This window comes from Ursus americanus, chromosome 7, assembly GCF_024610735.1.
Source record: "Ursus americanus isolate L20-20 chromosome 7, mUrsAme1.1.p, whole genome shotgun sequence".
Lineage (NCBI taxonomy): Eukaryota > Metazoa > Chordata > Mammalia > Carnivora > Ursidae > Ursus > Ursus americanus.
Window position 1 is genome coordinate 46,091,364 of NC_142133.1, and position 7,515 is coordinate 46,098,878.

At 36.4% G+C, this 7,515-nt stretch overlaps 1 pseudogene; it reads left to right on the forward strand.

Annotated features, from left to right (window-relative positions):
* Positions 1-2,428: 2,428 nt before the first annotated feature.
* Positions 2,429-2,529, forward strand: LOC123799969 (U6 spliceosomal RNA; annotated as a pseudogene).
* The last annotated feature ends 4,986 nt before the right edge of the window (positions 2,530-7,515 follow it).

Genomic DNA, 7,515 nt, shown 5'->3' on the forward strand with positions numbered 1-7,515 from the left:
ATTGAATAACATTCAAGATATGAAATCTCATGATGTATTTTCATCCATAATACCCTGCATAGCATATAATAGATATTTACACAATGGGTATATCATTATTTAAAAAGGGAGGACAATTTATTTTGTTGTATTTTCCTTTGTAAAAGGAAGGTGTAAGGCGTAGAAGGAACTAGAATGCAAGATTCCTTGTGATCAGCCTGCTGAGAAAACAGCATGCTTGTTTTATCCAGAAAGACATAAAGTAGACTACTTTAAGCTGATAGGATCCATGATCCTATAAAAGGAAATGTCCTTTTAAAACTCCAAGATTGATTTTATTTGTTCTAATTATAATTAAAAATAATCAATTCACAAGTGTGGCAGGTTTATTACATATTTTATTTTGTAGTCCCAGGCACTACTTAGTAAGCATTCCTTTTTGTAGTACCATTTAAAAACTCTTAAGTTAGATATGTACATAGTTGCTTTGTATTAAATAATGTTGGTGTTTTAAATCCATAATTTTAAGTTAAGAATTAATCTATTGAAATGATAGTGAAGAAAAATCCAATAGTAATCCCCTTAAAATAAAAATAAGAAAACAAACTCGAGCATTTTATTTCATCTCTTCTTTAGACTGTATGATAAAGTAATTATGCAATCAGTAATTAATCACTTCTAGCCAACAATAAGAGCATTGTAATTCTGGAAAATAATGCATTCTGCTAAAATGGTTGGATAATAACCAACTGAGCTTAACACAAACATTGAGGAAATAGAGAAGAGACAATGAAAATAAGTTGTGCTCCTCTGGGAAAGCAAAGACAGAGTAAATTAATATGCAAATATGCAAATTAGAGGATGTGATTCCTGGAAGTACATTAAAATGAAAGAAACTTTGCGAAAAAAGTTTAACTTCGGTTTCCACAGGGATGGTCTCTTCCTTTCCCTTTTCTTGTTATGGGTTATTATTATTGCCTAATAATTAAATCTCTCAGAAATAATTTAGATGACAAAACACCATAAGCTAAAAGAAAACAAAACTATATGAATAAAATTAAATGAATGTGTGACCTACAGTGATTATTATAATTAAATAAAACATTACCCCATATGCAAAAGCAATTGTCATTTTTCTACCTACCAGGAAAAAATAGCTTCATTTAATTTCTGCATATCCCCTTTTAGAAACAGCCAGAAAATAACAAAAGAATAAGAGAATCCTACCTCTAATCCTCATTTACTGATCTACTTGATATCCTCTACAATTTACTAAACCCAGCATTTTAGTCGATATTCCACAGTGTTTTTGTTTGGATCAAGTGTGATCATTTGTACATTGAGTGTCAAGATTAGATAGATAGATTGATAGATAGATAATTTGTTTATTTTCCTCATTTACTTCTTCTGTAACTTCGCCCATAAGTACCTTCCTGCCTCCCATATTTGCCCTAGCATAAGAGCTTATAATTTTGGTAGGCACTAAGTAAGAAGTTCTGTAGGACCAGAAATCTTCCCAACAACAGACACAAGGCCAGGGAAAGAACATGACATATAAAAGGTACTAAATTAAAATAAGGATTGATTTTGATTTGAGATAATTACAGTTTAAGATATGTACTTTTTATTTTTTCTGGTGAAAAAAATTCTCATTATCTGATCCATGAAATATTGAACAAGAAGAAAAGGATTTTTCATATCCATTAGGCCACCTCCTCTTCTCTCCTACCACTGTCACTCCCATGAAAAGGTGTGGCGATAGTCTATTTAAATAGAAGAAATGGCTACTTTCTCTCTGTAACACATATATGTTCTGAGAAAATCATTTGGCCTGAATACTTATCCATAGACATTTGAGGGAAAAAGTAGCAAAAATAAGTTGTTTTATTGTTCAAGCTGTTAATCATTCATAGACAGGTATGTAGGTAGATAAATAGGTTGAAACTTCTTTCAGTACTGGAGCACAATGAAAGACTGTTGAGAGAGTCCATATACCAATTAAGATCAGAAAGAGATCAAAATTAGGCAGCATATGTCCTTCCTGGTAGGTTAGAGGACTACGGTGAATTTAAAGATTAGTTAGCCTAGCCTTAACGCAGTTTCTAAAAGATGAAACAGGAACTAACCTTTTATCAGAATGAACGTGATATGATATGACCTCTTTGAAAATCAACCATTCGTGCGTTGAACATTCCTGAACACATAACTTCCTGGGTAGGTGTGCCAAATACAAATGACTATTACCTGAATTTCTACTTCTGAGGACATGTGCTCTTGCCTGATTATAAAGACAGGTTCCTGATCTTCCATACTTTGAGAAAGGGCATATGATTAATAGGTTTTGGTTGGGTGACACTTTATGCATCTCAAAGTTTTGAAAATGCCATTAAATCTGTTTGTTAGTTGAATGGTGAGGAAACTGATGATCTGGTAAGGAACTTTGGGAACAGTGCTCGCTTCGGCAGCACATATACTAAAATTGGAACGATACAGAGAAGATGAGCATGGTGAATGGAAGATGGGTTAATAGAGGAAAAAATGAAAATAGAAGATGGTCTTAAAAAAATCCACGCCCACGAATGTAGGTTATGGGAGATTACTGACTCAATGAAATGATCCAATGTTAGAATCATCGGCATCCCCGAGGGGGTGGAGAAAAACAGAGGTCTAGAAGAGATATTTGAACAAATTGTAGCTGAAAACTTCCCTAATCTAGCGAGGGAAAAAACATTCATGTCCAAGAGGCAGAGGGGACCCCTCCCAAGCTCAACCACGACAAACCTACGCCACGTCACGTCATAGTGCATTTCGCAAATATTAGATTCAAGGATACAGTATTGAAAGCAGCCAGGGCAAAGAAATTTCTCACGTACCAAGGCAAAGGCATGAGAATTACGTCAGACCTGTCTACACAGACCTGGAATGAGAGAAAGGGTTGGGGAAGCATCTTTAAAGCTCTTTCAGAGAAAAACATGCAGCCAAGGATCCTTTATCCAGGAAGGATTATTAGAAATTTTTATCAACAGCTATATGCCAATAAACTAAGCAATCTGGAAGAGATGGAGGCCTTCCTGAAAACCTATAAACTACCAAGATTGAAACCGGAAGAAATTGATTCCTTAAACAGGCCAATTAATTATGAAGAAATTGAGTCAGTGATAAACAACCTTCCAAATAACAAAACTCCAGGCCCGGACGGTTTTCCTGGGGAATTCTACCAAACATTCAAAGAAGAAATAATACCTATTCTCCTAAAGCTCTTTCAAAAAATAGAAACAGAAGGAAACCTACCAAACTCATTCTATGAGGCCAATATTACCTTGATCCCCAAACCAGGCAAAGACCCCCTCAAAAAGGAGAGTTACAGACCGATTTCCCTAATGAATATGGACGCCAAAATCCTCAACAAGATCCTGGCTAATAGAATCCAACAGTTCATTAAAAGGATTATCCATCACGATCAAGTGGGATTCATACCTGGGATGCAAGCGTGGTTCAATATTCGCAAATCAATCAGCGTGATACATCATATCAACAAGAAAAGACTCAGGAACCATATGATCCTCTCAATCGATGCCGAAAAAGCATTTGACAAAATACAGCATCCTTTCCTGATTAAAACCCTTCAGAGTGTAGGAATAGAAGGTACATTTCTCAATCTCATAAAAGCCATTTATGAAAAGCCTACTGCAAATATTATTCTCAATGGGGAAAAGCTGGAAGCCTTTCCCTTAAGATCAGGAACTCGACAAGGATACCTACTCTTGCCACTATTATTCAACATAGTACTAGAAGTCCTTGCAACAGCAATCAGACGACAAAAAGGGATCAAAGGTATTCAAATCGGCAAAGAAGAAGTCAAAATGTCTCTCTTCGCAGATGACATGATACTCTATATGGAAAACCCAAAAGAAGCCACTCCCAAACTATTAGAAGTTATAGAGCAATTCAGTAACGTGGCGGGATACAAAATCAATGCTCAGAAATCAGTTGCATTTCTGTACACGAATAATGAGACCGAAGAAAGAGAAATTTGGGAATCCATCCCATTTACAATAGCACCAAAAACCATACATTACCTTGGAATTAACTTAATCAGAGACGTAAAGGACCTATATTCTAGAAACTATAAATCACTCTTGAAAGACATTGAAGAAGACATAAAAAGATGGAAAGATATTCCATGCTCATGGATCAGAAGAATTAACATAGTTAAAATGTCCATGCTACCCAGAGCAATCTACACTTTCAGTGGTATCCCGATCAAAATACCGAGGACATTATTCAAAGAACTGGAAGAAATAGTCCTTAAATTTGTATGGAAACAGAAAAGGCCCCGAATCTCCAAGGAACTGTTGAAAAGGAAAAACAAAGCTGGGGGCATCACAATGCCGGATTTCGAGCTATACTAAAAAGCTGTGATCACAAAGACAGCATGGTACTGGCACAAAAACAGACACATAGACCAATGGAACAGAATAGAAAGCCCAGAAATGGACCCTCGGCTCTTTGGGCAACTAATATTTGATAAAGCAGGAAAAAACATCCGGTGGGAAAAAGACAGTCTCTTCAATAAATGGTGCTGGGAAAATTGGACAGCTACATGCAAAAGAATGAAACTTGACCACTATCTCACACCGTACACAAAAATAAACTCCAAATGGATGGAAGACCTCGATGTGAGACAGGAATCCATCAAAATTCTAGAGGAGAACATAGGCAGCAACCTCTATGACATCGGCCAAAGCAACCGTTTTCATGATACATCCCCAAAGGCAAGAGAAACAAAAGATAAAATGAATTTATGGTACTTCATCAAGATTAAAAGTTTCTGCACAGCTAAGGAAACAGTCAAAAAAACTAAGAGGCAGCCCACGGAATGGGAGAATATATTTGCAAATGACACTACAGATAAAGGACTGGTATCCAAGATCTACAAAGAACTTCTCAAACTCAATACACGAGAAATAAATAAACAAATCAAAAAATGGGCAGAAGATATGAACAGACACTTTTCCAATGAAGACATACAAATGGCTAACAGACACATGAAAAAATGTTCAAAATCATTAGCCATCAAGGAAATTCAAATCAAAACCACACTGAGATACCACCTTACGCCAGTTAGAATGGCAAAAATAGACAAGGCAAGAAACAACAATTGTTGGAGAGGATGTGGAGAAAGGGGATCCCTCCTACATTGTTGGTGGGAATGCAAGTTGGTATAGCCACTCTGGAAAACAGTGTGGAGGTCCCTTAAAAAGTTAAAAATTGAGATACCCTGTGATCCCGCCATTGCACTACTGGGTGTTTACCCCAAAGATACAGATGTAGTAAAGAGAAGGGCCATATGCACCCCAATGTTCATAGCAGCTTTGTCCACAATAGCTAAATCGTGGAAGGAGCCGAGATGCCCTTCAACAGATGACTGGATTAAGAAGTTGTGGTCCATATATACAATGGAATATTACTCAGCTATCAGAAAGAACAAGTTCTCAACATTTGCTACAACATGGACGGCACTGGAGGAGATGATGCTAAGTGAAATAATTCAAGCAGAGAAAGACAACTATCATATGATTTCTCTCATCTATGGAACATAAGAACTAGGATGATCGGTAGGGGAAGAAAGGGATAAAGAAAGGGGGGGTAATCAGAAGGGGAAATGAAACATGAGAGACTATGGACTATGAGAAACAAACTGAGGGCCTCAGAGGGGAGGGGGGTGGGGGAATGGGATAGGCCGGTGATGGGTAGTAAGGAGGGCACGTATTGCATGGTGCACTGGGTGTTATACACAACTAATGAATCATGAGCCTTACATTGGAAACCGGGGATGTACTGTATGGTGACTAACATAATATAATAAAAAATCATTATTAAAAAAAAAAAGAACTTTGGGAACAAGGCTTAAATATTATAATGCATTTGGTAAAAATTTTAGTTTCTAATTGGATAACTGGTTGATCAAATTTGTGTCCTAGTAGAGTATGGATATGCAGATTCCACTCCAACTTCTGGGATGCCTACCATGTTGTAGATATTCCTGGATGGTTTCATATGCAATGCAGTGTATGAAAAAGGTATTATTGTCTACACTTTTGCAAAAATAATAGTAATAATGTTAAATGAATTTATGTTACTTTCCCAAGTAAAATGTACCAATAATGAAAGAGCTATGAGTTAAACATTTGCCTTTATAATTCAAGTACACAGCTAGGAGTACTTTCAGGAAAAGACTAAAAGAGGGGTTGATTAGTCAAGAGATTTTCCAAAATTTCACAATGAATAAGACAAGGCTTAGAGTAAGTCTGGTGGTAGGATGTAAACTAACAGCAATCTTTCAATGATTATGGGGAAGATAGTTGATTAATTATTATTGGATATAAGGGTGAAGAAGCAGGAACAGTTAATGATCATTACAAGCTTTATAACATGGAAGACTGGGGAGTGAATTAAGGAACTTAGAAAAACATGTTTAGCAAATATAAAAATATAGAGATCAATTTGGGATGAATAAGTGGCCTATGAAACATTCATTTGGAGTTCATATAAACCTGTCAAGTCCATTTTGTTGGTTGCTTGTAATAAATATAAATCACTTGAGGATTTAATCTCACTCAGACCTAATAGCAGTTAAACCCTAATTGATAGGGTATCTGTTGTTCACTCTATTAGTCATTGGAGTTGTGAAATAGTCTCATCTTCAGCTGCCTGGTTGCTGTGGTCTGGGTGCCTTGAAATAAGCAGAAACCTGGTATAAGTCATAACATCGTGATCGGCCTAGCTTGTCTTTATGCTATAGCCCAAGTAGCTAAATCCTCTGAATTCCATCAGTTTGGTTTCTCTGGATGCCAAATATAGCTTAACTCAGTGCCTGGTTTAAAATATTTAATAAATGGCTATTTCATATGATCTTTGCTTCTCCAGGAATGATGTTTTAATATGTAGGTCTAGAAAAGTAGGAGATAACCACTGAATGGCTAATGTAAACTGAAGAGGATGTGGGAGGGGACTAATGAGAATAGATAAAACAAGCCCCACCCATTTCACAGAGCTACCTGGGGCTGCCCTTGCCTATAGAAGTTTTAATTGCATCTTTTCAAAAAGTTGTCTAATGTACCAATTCAATTTTGGTCATTTATACAAAAATATCTTTCTCTAGACTGTTAGTATACAGATAACTGAAAATGAGGTAAGCTGACTTCTTCATCATTCTATCTTATTAGCCATACTAAACTCATATGAAAAACAGAAGCTGGACAAAGGAAGAAAGGACAAAATAACTTCAGTTTCTTGCCCTGGCTCAATTAAACTCTAACCCGACCTGTCTATCACCGTAATTAGAATCATCACTTTGTTCTTCAATGAAGAGGTCTATAAATGTCAGTATTTTTCCATCATTGTTCCCAGATACTGAATGAATTTAGATGCACAACATTTGTGTCTAGGACAAGTAGTCTCTAACATTCCCTACCCCTGTTCTCATTCCTCCACCAAGGTTGAGGAATAGTCACAGGAAAAGACATTCTATTG